Genomic DNA, 14,277 nt, shown 5'->3' with positions numbered 1-14,277 from the left:
ATCCGAGGGGACAGGATTTTTAGCAGTGGAAGCCTTAACCCCTTTTGGACACTGAGAAATTGTTTCTGGGTCTGCAGCAGGGTTTTTGTAAAGAAATTTATGAGAGTCAGGGACTCTGTAGTACCTGTCTGGCTTGACTGGTGCAGGGGGCAAAGAATCAGGAGACAGGCTGGATTCAGAAAAAACATCATCAACAATATCAAGCACAGGGTGGATAGCCAGGGGCCTGTGCTGAGGCAATAAAAGGAAGTCTCTGAGCCTTTTCTTGGATTCAAAATAATCCTGGCTCTCCCAATGGAAATGCTCCCTCATGGTGTGCAGGGTTTCCCCAAAAGAATAATCCTCAGGCGGAGAGACTGAAGGTATGGACTCTTCTGCATCAGAGTCCTCATAGGGAGGGAGAGAATATCCCTGATCAGAAGAGGAGTCAGAGGAAATAGAAACCTGATCAGAGGAATCATAATCAGTGTCTTGCCTAGGCCTTTTGTCAGGAGGGGGATGGGAACCCCTCATTAAAGTAATTAGGTCTTCAGCCATTTTAAGCATCTGTTTCTTTGGCATGGATGACTGTTCTGGAGAATGCTGTACTTGTTTCCTTGTCTTTAATGGTGTTTTTGACTTTGCCTTTGCTGCTGTAGTGGGCTTAATTGTAAGCTGTGAAGGTCTGAAAACACCCTCAGAAGCCGATGCCTGCTCAGCGGCTCCGGACCCATCTGAGGGTAAAGTTTCCATAGGCTCAATACCTTGAGTTTCCACAGGCTTCGGTGTCTCCACGTGGCTGTCGGTTACGGCCTGTGGCTCAGAGGTAGTGGGTGTCAGGGGCTGCGAAAGCGCCTCACTGAGAACCGGCGACTGGCCTAGAAGAGGCTTCGTTGTCGGTTTTGGACCTTGGATGCCTGTCCTTTTCTTTGTCTTGTCGTTTTTTTATAAATTCTGGTAGTCTGTTGTTCCGACGGCATTATGTAATTAAACCTTCGGCCAAAATAATGTAAAGCAAAATCAAACCGACGTTTTAATAGTGCGTTTATTGAATCTAGCACAAAACCAACAACTAGTGACGTCGTGGTCAGGGCCTAGGCAAGGAATACAGTAAGAGTGAAAGTCCTTATGAGGTATTTGCTTCCCACAAGAAATACAATTATTAACTTTTATTGACATCGGTCTGGAGCAAGAAAAAGTTTCCCCAACGGGGTACTTAGCTTTATTGAAGACTTCGGTTCTGAAACTCAATTTTGAAAATCTCAGGAGTCGGCCAACCGGCACTTGCGAACTGCTTTTTCTTCGGGCACCACGCGGCAAGAAAGACTGAAGAAAATAGCATCGGTTGCAGCTTTTATGCCCCTGGCGCACTGACGTCAGGGAAGAGGTGACAGCAACCGACACCAGACCAAGACTTTGGAACTCGGGCCAACTGCGGGTCGCCTGCCAGCAGGATAACCCAAGTGTAATGACTGCAACAGTGAAACACGATGAACATCTTCTTTATGTGAAGTTGTTCAATCTCACTGTTCATTCTTCAGTGATGGCTAGCGTCCCTAGCACCCTAAATCCTGGGTGGCTCACGGGAGTACATTTTTCAGGACTGTAGAACCAAAGGAAGCCCTGTCCCTGGAGGCCTTGTCCACTTTGTAATGAGTGATAAAAGGGTGAGGCTTAGACCAAGTGGCTGGAGCACAGATATTGTCAAGAGGTAACTTGGCTTGAAAGGCCAAAGACGTAGAGCCTCTTCTGGTTGAATGCACCTTCACTTTATGCAACAAAGACCTATTAGCAGATGAGTAAGTGTAGGTGATACAATCTGAAAGCCACTTAGAAAGTTGTTTTAGCCACTGGTCTACCTTTTCTGGCTTCAGAAAATGAAACAAAAAGTTGGTCTGACTTTCTGAAATCTTTTGTTCTGTCCAGATAATATCTAAGCTGTCTGTGAACATCAAGTTTGTGCAGCATGTATTCTAAATTGTTGGTATGTTTGGGGAAAAAAAACGGGCAACTCAATAACTTGATTTATGTTTGTCTCAGAATATACTTTAGGCAAAAAGGAAAGGTTAGTCCTACGGGATACTCTGTCAGGATGAAAAATCATATATAGAAGCTTGATAGATAATGCCTGAAGCTCTGAAACACTGCAGGCAGAAGTAAGGGCCACAAGAAAGATAGTTTTCCATGACAGAAACTTGAGCTCACAAGAAGATGCTGGTTCGAAGGGAGAAAGAATATGGAAAAGCATGAAATTCAAGCTCCAGGGAGAATAAGGAGTCTTCACTGGAGGTCTCATGTGTTAAGTACCTTTGAGGAAGGCTTTTGATAAAGTACAGTTTTGTACCTACCATAAATGTAGATGTCCGAACTGGATAGCATCTGCAGTCATAACAAGTGGGTTGTCCTGTCGTCAGGCAGCCCTGCAGTCGGCCGGATTCCAAAGTCCGGGTCCGGCTTCGGCTGATGTCGCACTCCACCCGACGTCATCTCTGTTGGTCTTCGGGTATAAAAGCATCAGCCGACGCCATTTTCCACAGTGTTTCTTGCCCCAGATGCCAGTAGCCCTCTTGCAGGCTAAAATTTGGATAGATGCCAATGTTTCCAAATAGATAGAGGTAAACACAGCAATAAGCATATATGTACATATATACAAACAAATACACCATAAAAGACTCCCCCCCCAACAGCTAGCTATTAGGAGGGTAAACACCCTAGGAGTACCACAGAGGGAAGGAGGAGGGTAATCCTGACTGCAGATGCTATCCAGTTCGGACATCTACATTTATGGTAGGTACAAAACTGTACTATGTCCTTCATGGATGCATCTGCAGTCATAACAAGTGGGTAGAATACCATAGCCAACTAGGGGAGGAGGATAAAAGTAGATTATGGTGTGTTTAGGATCCCTTGCAGTACAGCAGTGGCAAACCCTGCTCGGGATCTGGAATATAGAGGCAAATTATAATGCTTGGCAAATGTATGCACGGAGGTCCAAGTAGCCGCCTCAATAATGTCTTTGGTTGCCACTCCTCGTAAGAAGGCTGCGGTAGTGGCTGTTGCCCTTGTAGAATGAGGTCTTATGTTCTGTGGAATTGGTTTTCCATGGGAGGAGTAACAGTATCGTATGCAATTTCCTATCCATTTGGAGATTGTCTGTTTGGAAATAGCTTTTCCTTCCCTTCCTGTTGCATAGGCTACAAAAAGTTGGTCAGTCTTTCTGCTATCTTTTGTTCTGTCCAAGTAGTAGCGTAGCTGTCTATGTACATCCAAGGTATGCAGTATTCTTTCCCCTCTGTTTTGTGGGTTGGGAAAGAAGGTAGGAAGGTGGACTGCCTGGTTTAAAGACACTCTGGATACCACCTTGGGCATAAATGTAGGATTAGTCCTCATGGACACTCTATCTTGGTGGAAGATTAGGAAGGGTTGCACTGCCATTAAGGCCTGTAGTTCTGAAACCCTCCTTGCTGAAGTAATTGCCAGTAGGAAAGCAGTTTTCCATGACAGGTGTTGTAGGTCTGCTGTTGCTGCTGGTTCAAAGGGTGATAGTGTCAACTTTTCTAGCACAAAGTTTAAATCCCAAGCTGGTAATGGTGGTTTCCTTGGAGGTTTTACATTCTTGATTCCTCTGAGGAACTGCCTGAGCAAAGGGTGCGAAAAACAGGTGGATCAAAGCTGTATTCTGCTGAAATAGCTGATGCATGTATCTTGATGGAGGAGTAGGACAGGCCTGAATGAAGAAGTTCGCCAGATACTCCAGAATGTTAGGCATATCTATGTTTGACACATCTTTTCCTCTTTCCGTACTCCAAATGACAAACCTTTTCCATTTTCCAGCATAGTTCCTTCTTGTTGAAGGTCTGCGTGCTTCAAGAATAATGTCTTTAACTCTTTGGGAAAGTTCTGGATTAGCTGCTGCTATGTGATGTTCCATGCAGTCAGTTGCAGCGTTTTAGGTTTGGATGTATGATGCTGTAGTTGTTCTGAGTTAACATCAAAGGCATCAGGGTATTGGCCACATATTGTTCGAGACATGCTCTTCAGTAGTGGGTACCAGTGTTGTCTTGGCCAGTTTGGAGCTATCAGGATTATCCTTGGACGTTCTTCCTTGATTTTTAGTAGTACCTTGTGTATCAAAGGAAGAGGTGGGAATGCATATGCTGTTAGGCCTTTCCAGTTGAAGGAGAGTGAGTCCACTTTCCATGCTAGTGGGTGGAATGTCCTTGTGCAGAATTCTTTGAGCTGGTGATTGAGAGGTGATGCGAATAGGTCTATCTGTGGCATTCCCCATTTCTTGAGATGGTCTTGAAGATGTCCGGTGCAGCTTCCATTCGTGGGCATCCGTGGTTCTGCTTAATATGTCTGCTAGAGTATTGTCTTTCCCCGGTACAAATATTGCCTGTAACTGAATGTTGTAGCTGAGTGCCAGGGTCCACAGCTCCAAGGTCATTCTGCATAGGGGTATGAATGAGTGCCTCCCTGTTTGTTGATGTACCACATGACTGTGGTGTTGTCTGTCCTTATCATCAACTGGCCCTCTTTGAGAAATGGTTTGAACTTTTGGATTGCCAGTTTTACTGCCAGCATTTCTTTTAGATTGATGTGCAGGTGAAGTTGATCCTGTGTCCACAATCCTTGCACGCATTTGTCCAGCATGTGGGCCCCCCATCCTAGGTCTGAAGCGTCTGTTGTGATGGTCTGGCTTGGTTGACATCTGCGAAAGGGTAGGCCTGGGTTTGACTGGCATGCCTGAGCCCACCATAGGAACTCCTGTTTTAAGCATGGAATTAGTGGGATTTCTGTTTCTAGACTGTGTCTGTGTTGGGACCATAAATTCTTTAGGTACCACTGTAGTTTCCTCATATGTAGTCTGGCAAATGGGACCAAGATTATGCATGATGCCATGAAGCCCAAGGCCTGCAGAACTTTTCTTGCTGTTAACTTGTTCAGTTTTGTTAGTGCCAAGAAGTAAAGAGGAAGTTCTTTTGTTTTTCTGTAGTCAGGAATGCCATTTGTTGTACTGTGTCCAATTCAGCCCAAGAATGTCCTTGTTTGGGATGGTATCAGCCTTGACTTTTGTAAATTGACTGTGTATCCCAGTCCTTGTAGCAAGTAAATGACCCTTTGTAAATCTGTTGTCAGCTTGCTTTTGTTGTCCCCTTGTAGCAGGCAGTCGTCCAGGTATGGGTAAATTTGAATTCCCTGTAGTCTGCAATGGGCAATTACTGATGCCAGGCATTTTGTGAATACTCTGGGCAGTAGATAGGCCAAAGGGCAATGCTGAGAATTGATAGTGCTCTGATCCTGCAAGAAATCTGAGGTATCTTCTGCAGATTGGTCGAATGGGGCGTGCAGGTATGCCTCCTTGAGATCTAGAGTTACCAGCCAAGACTCCTTGCCCAGCATGGGAAGAAGTTGCTGTAGGGTCAGCATTTTGAATTTTGGGACAATGATGTATGTATTTAAGGTGGACAGGTCGAGAATTGGTCTCCAACTTTTTCCTTTCTTGGAACTAGGAATAGTCTGGAGTAGAACCCCTTTCCTTGTTCTGCTGTTGGCACTCTTTCCACAGCTCTCATGTTTGCTAACTCCATTATCTGGCGTAGAGCCTCTGTTTTTTGATTTGGAGGTAGATTTGGCATTCCTCTTTTGACTGGTAAAGTGTGGAAGTGAATCCGGTAACCTTGATCTATGGTTTGTAAAATCCACTTGTCTTTTGTTATGTAATGCCAGTTCTTTGAAAATAAGGTTAACTTTCCGCCTAGAGGAGCTGCTATTTGTTCCCTGGTAGGCGGATTTAGGATTAAGTCACTGTGGTTGTGCTGATGTAGTGGCAGTGGCTGTGTCTGTGCCTCTGTTGTTACCTTGCCACTGTCGTCCTCTGTAGGCACCTCCTCTGGATTGGTTTCTGCCTCTGGAACGTCTATTCCTGCCCCTTTGAAATTTTGTGGAGTCAGGAAAGGACCAATTTTGGCAGGCCAGTTCCTGCTAAACCTTGGGGTTGAACCTGCAAGAAATCTTTAACAGTTTGAACAGATTTTGCCTTTTCTTCCATTTTCTTCATAACCTGCTGGGCAGGTGTACCAAACAAACTTGTCTTGTCCATAGGAGCATCTAGCAACTTAGCTTTAACATGATCCGGTAAAGCTTGTTCCTTTAGCCATGCATGCCTTCTTATCACTGTGCCTGTCATGGCTGATCTAAATGAAGCCTCCAGTGCATCATAGCCACATTTTAAGGAATGGTTGCTAACCTGTTGTATGTTATTTACCATCTCTAATACATATTTCTTATCAAGAGATTCATCAGTGGTTAGTTTTTAGTTAACTGATCAAGCATAAACTCTTGGTATTGTATCATGTGAAACTGACAGTTTAAAGCTCTAGCTGAGAGAGTAGCTGAAGTGTAGACCTTTTTACCCCATCTGTCTAGTGACCTTGCTTCCCTTTCAGAAGGAATAGGGTTTTTAGCTGTGGTCGCGGCTACTGCCTTGGGACCCTGGGATATAGTTTCTGGGTCTGCAAGTGGGGCCTTGTAAAGGTGGTGATGAGTATCTGGCACCCTGTAAAATCTGTCTGGTTTGGCAGGGGCTGGGGGTAAAGAATCTGGAGCGGAGCAAACATCATTGAAAGCATCATCCACCACAGAGAGAACAGGAGGTATAGCTAAGGGCCTGTGCTGTGGGAGGTGCAGAAAGGTCCTAAGTCTTTTTCTGGAGTCTGAAAAATCCTGTTGCTGCCATTGGAACTGTTCTCGCATGGCATGCAAGGTTTCAGCAGCTGGAATGGATTCTTCAGCATCAGAATCTTCAAAATTGGAGAAGGGAGCCTCAGGTTGGTCAGTTATGTCTGATTCATCAGCAGAATCATCAGAAGACACTGGCTCAGGGGGCTCTGCCCTAGGTCTCTTCTCTGGGGGCTGAGAGGCCCTGTCTGGGTGAGATTGAGATCCTCTAATTAAAGAAATTAAATCTTCTGCCAAAGAAAGCATTTGAGAACTAGAAGAGGGCCTGGATGTGGGGGGTTTAACAGGCACTGATTTAGTAGTCTTGGCTGCTTTAGCCCTGGCGAAGGCCTTAATGGACATGGCAGCTGGAGGCCTAGCAGCACCACGTGCTGGGGTAGAGACATCCAAGGGATGGTGTCTGGTAAGACAACCACCGTGGTGGGTAAAATTTCTGAGGTCGATTCAAGAGTTGTAGCAGGGGCCTCAGTTGTAAGAATAGGTTCAGCTGTACTTTGAGCAGTTTTTTCGGTTTCGCGAAACCGAGACACTCGTTTGCTTTACCGTGGTTTCGGCGAAACCGCGGACCGCGATGTCGGTCTTTATCTTTGCGTTTTTGGGGGTAGTCGGAGGATCCGGCGGCATAATGTACGCAAAATCAGAACCGAAAAACTGTTCTGCAAACTCCGACCGCGCCTAAGCGTTCGTCGGTTGAAAGAGGCACAGGCCGAACAGGCTGCTACGTCGTGGGCTGGGCCTAAACAAGGCAGACAGTAAGAGTGGAAATCTTTATGAGGTATTTGTTTCCCACAGGTTAAACAATTGTTAACTTTTTCTGACATCGGCTGAGGCAAGAAAGAGTCCCCAACGGGGTACTTAGCTTTAGAAGTCTTCGAAGTAGTATTCGGTAGAAGTAATCTCTGGATCCGACCGACCGGCACTTGCGAACAGCTTCTGCTTCGGGCGCCACGCGGCAAGAAAGACTGTGGAAAATGGCGTCGGCTGATGCTTTTATACCCGAAGACCAACAGAGATGACGTCGGGTGGAGTGCGACATCAGCCGAAGCCGGACCCGGACTTTGGAATCCGGCCGACTGCAGGGCTGCCTGACGACAGGACAACCCACTTGTTATGACTGCAGATGCATCCATGAAGGACATCTGGTGTTGCAAAATATTCAGTCCATCACTACCTAGATGGAAATTAGATATAGCTGCCAACTGGACCCTAACGGTAGCAGCTGCAGCTCCTTCGTGAAAAATCTCGGTCAAGAATTCTAGAATGTATGACAACGGAGCTTGGTAATGATCAAGGTTTTTGTTAGAAGCCCAAATGGAAAATCTTTTCCACTTACTCTGATACAATTTTCTGGTGTAAGGTTTGTGGGAAGCCAACAAAATTTGACTTGTGTCATCTGAAAGATTATGAAGCCTGGCTATACAGGGAACTGGAGCAGCCAAGCAGTTAGCTTCAGTGACTGCAAGGAAGGATGGAGGTCCCCTGACAGGTGTGTCAGAAGGTCTGGAACTGGGTCCAGGGTCCATGGATCCTCCAAGAGATGACGGTAAAGAAATGGAAATCAAATCTGCCGACACCAATGAGGGGCTATAAGAATGAGTTCTTCCCAGTGACTTCGCTTTCTGTAAAAATCTGCATATCAGAGGAATTGGGGGCAATGCATAGAGGAGACCCGGGGGCTAGAGGAGACCCGGGGGCCAATTGTTTACGAGTGCATCTCTCGGGGGTTCTCCCGGAGGGGGGATCAGAGCAAAGTAGCTTCTGCATTTGGTGTTGATGTGGATGGCAAAAAGATTGCAGCAAGGCTGGCCCCATTTGTGGAAAATCTTGTCCGCAATCTCCTGTTTGAGGGACCACTCGTGTGGCAACAATATTGCCCTGCTCAGCTTTGTCCGCTATCACGTTGGATCTCCCCGGGATGTGTGTTGCCAACAGAAAGCGCTGGGATGACACAGCCCAATGCCAAACTCTGAGGGCTTCTCGGCAAAGGGGGTAAGACTTGGTCCCGCCCTGTTTGTTCAAATACCAGACCACTGACATGTTGTCTGTCTGTATGGCAATTGTCCCTAGAGGGAGCGGGTCCTGAAAGTACTGCAACGCCAGAAGTACCGCTCTTATCTCTAGGACATTGATATGCAAATGTGACTCTTGATCCGTCCATGTGCCTTGGGCAGTCTTTCCCTGAAAATGCCCTCCCCCCCCCCCACCCTATCAGGGAAGCGCCTGTGGCCACAGTGGCTACTGGAGGGGGAAGTACAAAGGGGCGTCCTATTGTAACATGTAGAGATGTCAACCACCACTGAAGATCCCTCTTGCAAGAGAGTTTGTAATCAGAATCATATGGTTCATTGGCAACTCCTGGTAAGACTACTAAGCGAACAGGAGCCATTGAAGAATCCGCATATGCATCCTCGCCAAAGGAATGGCTAAAATTGCTGCCATCAAACCTAGTACTTTCAAACCTCTGCAGCTGGAGCTCTGTTCTTTGAAATCAGTGATGTGATGTGTTCGTGAAAAATTGATACCCTCTTGACTGGAAGATGTAGTGGTGGATGAAGTGTCTAACTCTGCCCCTATAAAGACAATATGCTGCGATGGTGACAAGGCAGACTTTTCGAAGTTGACCGTAATGCCTAAGTGGTTGCAGAGTGTCAGAGTGGATTCTGTTGCCTGAATCAGTTGATGCCTGGTGGTGGAGGTAGGGAGCCAATCGTCTAGGTATGGAAACACCTGGAATCCTAGACGCCTCAAGTGAGCCATGACCACTGCCATACATTTGGTAAACACTCTGGGGGCTGTAGTGAGACCAAAGGGCAGGGCTCAAAACTGGCAGTGACTGGCTCCCAGCCGGAAACGCAGATGATCTCCAGATGGTCTGGCCATTTTTACGTGGTAGTACGCATCCTTGAGATAGATCAAGCACATCCAATTGTCCTTCCCTAAAAAGGGGAGTATGAACTGAAGCGTGACAATCCGAAACTTCTCTTTTTTTAGAAATTGGTTCTGTCTGCCGAGGTCCAAAATGGGTCTCCAGTCCCCTGTTTTCTTTGGAACCAAAAAGAATCTTGAGTAAGTTCCGAATCCTGTTTGGTCTGCTAGGACTGGTTGGATGACTCTTTTCTAGCAACTTGCGGACCACTATGGTTGCTTGCTCCCTGTAACTGGGTGGAACGTCCGGGATTCTCTTGACGGGAATGGGTGGAGAGGAGAACAGTATGAAATACCCTCTGGAAATGATGCTTTGTACCCATCTGTCATTTGTACTATCTAACCAGGCTTCTGGGTACAAAGATAAGCGATCCCCGACTGCCTCCAGAGCAGGACAGTCGGGCCTCCTCTCAGGAGCGCTGATGGGGTTGGCCAGAGAAATGATCTCCATCACCCTGATGTTGCAGACCCCCTCTGCTGCGAGGGCAGCGGCTTCCATTATTACCTCCTCCTCTGCCCCTGGAGGAAGGTTCTCCAGGTGTGTCCTGAAAGGCTCCTTGGGCTTTATGGAACCACATCTTTCCTCCCCTTTGGCCTTTGGGGTAAGGTTGAGTAGGGTTAGAAAAGTGGATTCCGATGGCAGAGTCTTTCCCTCCTGTTCACACCTAGTCAATGTTTCCTTTACCTTTGGTCCAAACAAGGATGAGCCATCAAACGGGGTATTTACAAATGAAGACTTGAAGGGCTCCGCAAAAGAACAGAGGCGCATCCAGGCATGCCTACGAAGAGCAACTCCTGCTTCTGCAGCCCTACTCGACCCATCTGCTGCATATGATATGAGACGCATGGACAAGTTCGCAATGGAATTAAGGGTAGCAAGCTAGGCAGAAACCTTGTCATTGACACCTGCAGCTACAGCACCCTGAAGAGCATCTCCCAACTCCTTAAGGAGGTCTCTTTGCAGTCTGGTGAAATGGGTCAGACAGTTCAGTGATCGAAAGGTGAGAGTCGCTGAACTGAAAATGCGTTTCCCATATCTATCCATGATCCTAGAATCTCTGTTAGGAGGATGGATAGACACAAAAGTTTCAGGCAATTCCTTCTTGGTGGCTGCCGCCACCACCATGGCAACAACAGGGACTCCCTTAGACAAGAAGGTTTTATCCGCTGGGGCAGAGATAAACTTATTCAGCCTCTGAGGGACAGGTTCCATGGACTCCGGAGACTCCCATGCCCTACGAGAGACCAGTTGCATAAGCTCAACCTAGGGTATAGACACCTAGGAAGTGGAAGGTTGAGACCCAAAAGCCTTCAGAAGAACTTACTCATCCTCAGTAGGGTTTTTGGACTGCCAATCACCCCTCTGCCTAAGGATCTGAAGGATCTCCACAAAGGAGATGTCCTCAGAGGGGGATTGAGGGGACCCTTCTGACTCATCCAAGTCAGTGTCAGATGTTAATGACTCCTGTGGGGAGTCCTAGTGCCTCCTCTTGCACCCTTTCTTTCTGGGAACTTCCTCAGTGGCAACCTCTGGGGAAGTCTCAGAAGAGTAGGGGATGCCCAGTGGGGCTACCTGAGGCTCTGGGTCTCCACGCTTGGGGTGGCCGATGGAAGCAGAAGCAGACACCGGCACTTTAAGGGAAGAAGATGCCAGACCTGGTGATGAGGAAGTCTTAGGAGACCGTACTCGCCTCATGGCTTCGAAGGCATCACAGCTCCGATGAGGAGTTGACGGACCCGAAGGAACCATGATCCCCTCCCGCATCGATGCCGTGGGCTCCGAGCCCAAGGTAGGAGCTGAGCTCATCCACGCCGTGGCCCCAAGAGGAAGAGTCGGCACCGACAGATCAGTGCGACTATCCTCCCCAGACCAGACTACAGAGTGCCGGCTCCTAGAGTCCCCAATCGGTGCCGAGGATGTCCGAGTAGATGGAACCGATGACACTGGGACAGGTGTCTGCTCCAAGGGTTCTACAACCATTAGGTCGGTCTCCTCTGGCTCCGAAAATCCACTACGGCTTGGAGGAGAAGCAGTCAATTTCTGGTAGTAGTCTTTGGTTCCGACACCTGGGTCGGAGCCGACAGCAATTTAGCGAGGCCTGGTGCCTTTAAGAGCTTCTGTACCAGCTGGTCCATGTCCGAATCTGAAAGACTAAGAGGACCTGCAGGAATGCACCAATGGTGCCGAAAGGAGTAATGGAGAAGGAGATTCGGAGACCGGTTCCAAGGCAGTGTCCCGGGTCTGAAAGGAAAAGACTGATGGCTCCGAAGGCTGTGGAGCCGAAGTCATTGCAAGTTCCACTTTCTTAGACTTCTTTGACTTAGAGTCTGAGAAGGATTTGGAGGACTTTGATGACTTGCTGGCTCCATCCTGGTCAGTCAAAGCTTCCACAAAGGCGTGCTTAAGAAGACCCCGATCCATGAGCTTTCTCTTCCTCTCAGCAAGCACTCTAGTGGAAAAGGAGTGGCAGATACTGCAGGACTCCTGAAGGTGCACCTCATCCAGACAATAAACACATTGAACGTGTCCGTCAGTGACAGACATCTTTTGTCCACAGTCAGGACATTTTTTGAAACCAAACTTAGGATGTCTGTCTTTATCTTCCGACATAATAAGAAACAAATTCTATCATCTTTAACAAGAAAGCAACTAAGAAAACCCACACACAATATTAACAATGCCCAAAAGGCCACACACTATATATTAGTCAAAAATACCTAACTGCAAAATTGCACTAAACTACACTACTAAAGGCTGAAGCCCACACTAGCAAAGAAAGGCCAGTAAAACTAACGAGGCCCAAAAAGATAGTACTATTCTGGATAAGGGAAACAGTAAGTAATAGAGTAAATTTGAAATATATGAAAATTTTTTAAGAAAAACTTGCTATTTCGTTGAAAAAGTCTCTTTGAAAATCTTTGAGCTTTGCTGATCAGCTCCGAACCCATCAGTGAAGAATGAACGGCGAGATTGAACTTCACATCACAATGGTATAGAACAATATAATGTTACTCACCTGCACAGAGGCTGCTGCAAAGCAACAAAACAGGCACTATGTAGTGATTTTTTGAGACATTAAACTGTTTCATCATATGTGCTTCAGTTACATTAATTCACAAAGATATGAACCACATTACTAGGATGGATACTTGCATCTGTATGTTACTTATGAAAATATAGACAAACTGAAGGAAAGTAACTGTGCTTTCATCAATGACCTAATGTTTGTACATGCACCAATGTTTAAGAAATGTCCAATTAAATAAAACAATTAAAATAACAGAAATCTTTACACCATAGTGAATTATTAAATCAATATATACACACACCAAGTGGGACCAGAATTTGCTTCTTATATTTGTTACATTTCTCGAAATTGCACAGCTGCCGAGAGTTTTACCTGAAAAGTGAAAATGACTCAGTGCTACATTGTAACTGCACTTATTGTTAATGTGACAATGACCTGCAGTACATTACTGCAAAGTTATGCATGCTCAGACAAAGGTGATAATTGCTGCACATAACCTGTTGAGTAGGCAGTCACTGTATTACATTGTGCAGCAGTTATGTAACACAGACTTATTATAGGTTCATAGGTTGATACTGAGCTATCTGCCCGAAAGCATATATTAGCCCAGCCACGTTGTGCGGTATTCACCACCCCTTTAGTAGTTCCCTAGACCCTTGTACTAGCAGCTAGTACCCTTGGCCCCTATCTAGTAGTGCTGTTGGTATGATCCCCGGTGTGAACTTTCTGTTACCCATCCACTCATCAAGGTTCCTCTTGAAGAGTGATAGTGAGGGGCTCTGTCCATAGTAAGGGAAGTCTCTGCGAAGGGAATCTATCCATCCAGCATGTTCTATTCACTGTTGTGTTGAGGTTTATATCCCTAAAGCGTGTAGCTCGAGTAGATTTGGTTTTGCTAAGATGGAGCATGTTCAACAATTCTGGGTTGGACATGGCTCTGTACGTTAGACAGAGATCGCCTCTGAGAAAGCGGTATGTAGCAGAGAACAGACTTAGCTTTTTCAATCGTGCTACATAGGGCAACTGTTTGAGGCCAGTAATCCTCTTGGTTAGGTACCTCTGTGGTCTCTTCAGCTGCTGGAGATGTCTAGCCAGGTACATTCCAATTGGTGTATTGTACTCAATAATGGGTCTGATGAGGGAAGAGTAGAGTGGCACCATTACATCCTTAGATCTTGATGCAAACCCTTTCGTGATCAGATGGGTCACATAGAAGGATTTTCTGACCACTTTGGCAACATGGTTATCAAAGGAAAGCTGACTATCTACTTGGGTCCCTAGATCCCTTATTTCTTCTTCAGATTTCAGGGGATTACCTCCTATGTTGTAGTTTGCAGGTACTCTTTTTTTCCAAAGGGGATTACTACGCATTTTGTTGCATTTTAGCTTGAGACCATGGCTTTGACACCATGCATCAGTCTCATTTAGGCCCTTCTGGAGGATCTCCATGTCGGCCGGAGACTCTATTATAGCATCCAGTTTGCAGTCGTCCGCAAACTTAGTCAGCCACAGCCCTTCCGTGCTTGCCTGTACTTCTGAGAAGTATATGCCAAACAGGAGGGGCCCCAGGACAGAGCCCTGAGGCACACCACTCGTTACTGGT

The 14,277-nt window shown here is 46.4% G+C and overlaps 1 protein-coding gene across 1 annotated transcript in view; it reads right to left on the bottom strand.

Moving 5' to 3' along the window:
• Nucleotides 1-14,277, bottom strand: part of PRELID1 (PRELI domain containing 1) — a 595,316-nt gene that overhangs the window by 52,674 nt on the left and 528,365 nt on the right. The window lies entirely within an intron of this gene.

Source organism: Protopterus annectens, chromosome 4.part0, assembly GCF_019279795.1.
Source record: "Protopterus annectens isolate FY-2018-M chromosome 4.part0, PAN1.0, whole genome shotgun sequence".
Taxonomy (NCBI): Eukaryota; Metazoa; Chordata; order Ceratodontiformes; family Protopteridae; genus Protopterus; species Protopterus annectens.
This window is presented reverse-complemented; position numbering and strand designations above follow the sequence as displayed.